The sequence below is a fragment of the Sinocyclocheilus rhinocerous genome, unplaced genomic scaffold, assembly GCF_001515625.1.
Source record: "Sinocyclocheilus rhinocerous isolate Xijiao unplaced genomic scaffold, SAMN03320098_v1.1 scaffold936, whole genome shotgun sequence".
NCBI lineage: Eukaryota > Metazoa > Chordata > Actinopteri > Cypriniformes > Cyprinidae > Sinocyclocheilus > Sinocyclocheilus rhinocerous.
The window spans coordinates 787,500-789,366 of record NW_015662583.1 but is presented as its reverse complement, the minus strand read 5'-3'; the positions used below and the strand labels follow the sequence as shown (position 1 = coordinate 789,366).

At 30.2% G+C, this 1,867-nt stretch overlaps 1 protein-coding gene across 5 annotated transcripts in view; it reads right to left on the bottom strand.

The window, feature by feature from the left end:
• LOC107728135 (mitotic checkpoint serine/threonine-protein kinase BUB1 beta-like) overlaps positions 1-1,867 on the bottom strand; it is a 19,573-nt gene that overhangs the window by 4,510 nt on the left and 13,196 nt on the right. The gene's annotated exons all lie outside the window — the stretch shown is intronic.

Below are 1,867 nucleotides of genomic sequence, written 5' to 3'. Positions count from 1 at the left end.
ACACACACACACACAAAGGGAAATTGGGACACACACACACACAAAGAGACACAAACACACACACACACACTCAGACACAGAGACACACACACAGAGACACACACACACAGAGAGAGACACACACACACACACACAGAGAGAGAGAGAGACACACACACGTTAAAAAGGTTCCACATCAGAACATAACTGAGGAAAATTGACAGATAATGTAATATTAATATAATAATGTAAAACTATTAAATAATTTACAAAAGCTCTTAATGTTGAGAATAATTATTGCGTGCATTAAAAAGAAACCTAAAATTAAAAATGAATTTGAATGATGATGACAAAATTAATTTTTTGTTAAACTATTCCTTTAAAGCAAGACATTACACGTGAAAGAAAAATTACTCCTAGATATCACCACATTTCCACAGCTGATTAATTACAATAAGAATTGCAAGCATTTTTTGTATTAACAAGTTTTCTGAAATGTTTTAATATGCAAACGAGGCATATCTAATTAAATATGCACTAATTTGAATACATTTCCACAAACAGGGTATATACAGGAATCATGGAGTTAAATTTTATACCTTTTAAGACCTTTTTTAAGACTCTTTCCATACATTTTAAGACCTCATCGCCACTAAAGTCACTGTTATGCACATTTATCATAAACACAGCTCAAATGCTTCTTACTAGTGTGGCCCAAAATATTCAGCACAGTTTTATTACAGGTGGAATGCAAAATGTTTCAATACAAGCATTTCAACCAAATGTAATTTATGCAATATTTCAAACCTTTAACCCACTGGGGAAAATCAACCCATGGCAACAGTTTAAAAAAACAACAACAACCTTGCATCCAACACGAGCTGCAGAAGTCAGATTTGACTATATATACAATATTAGAATGTTTGCGGGAGCGGACACAAAAATCGCAGGAGTGGATGGGAGCGTGCGGTAATGGTCAGAAATTCAGCGAGAGCGGGATCAACAAGCCCCGCGCTATCACGCAGCGGCGCAGTCAACCAGTGAGCGCCGTAACAAATGAAGTCAAATCTTGCGGGATTCCATAAATAAAATACACAGAACCCCACTATTCGACAAATATACATAATGAAAAGATGATGCAAAATGTAACACCTTGGAAAATGGCATTTATGACTTTTTAATACTTTTTAAGGGCCTTAATTTTCTCTAAATTGATTTATCAACTTTTAATACTTTTTAAGATCACCCTGAGAAATCTGAACACTGGATAAAGCCAGGCCCTAAAGAGTAGAAGTAAATTAAATTATAAGAGTAAATTATAAATGCATAAATATATCCAAATAAAGCACAAATACAGAAGAGTACAAAAATATATATAGCATAAATATTGAGCAAATAAATATTAAAAAAAGTAAATAGTAAATATCAGTGCTGTTATCATGAACTCAAAATAAAACTAACTATACTCAGTAATTGAAATACAAATATAAATATTACAAATATTACATATTAATATAATAAAAATTGTAACAAATATAAATTAAATGAAAATAATTAAAGTGTAAATAAAAATGAGAAATGTTGCCTTGCCTGAAGCTAAATCACTAAAACTAAAACAGAAATAAAAATAAATTAATAAATAAAATAAAAATAAAATAAAATAAAATAAAAATAAATAGAAATTTTATCTAAATAAATATGCACTAATTTGCATATAATTCCAGAAGACAAATCTGAACACTGGATAAAACCAGATTCAAAATTCTGGTTTGATTTTATCGTCATATTAGAGTTAAAGGTTTTTCCAGAGGGGATTTTGGTTTTCTCTTTTAATCACTTCATAAATCAGAAAATAATGTCAACAGACAGAAAAAAAAAAAAAAAATAT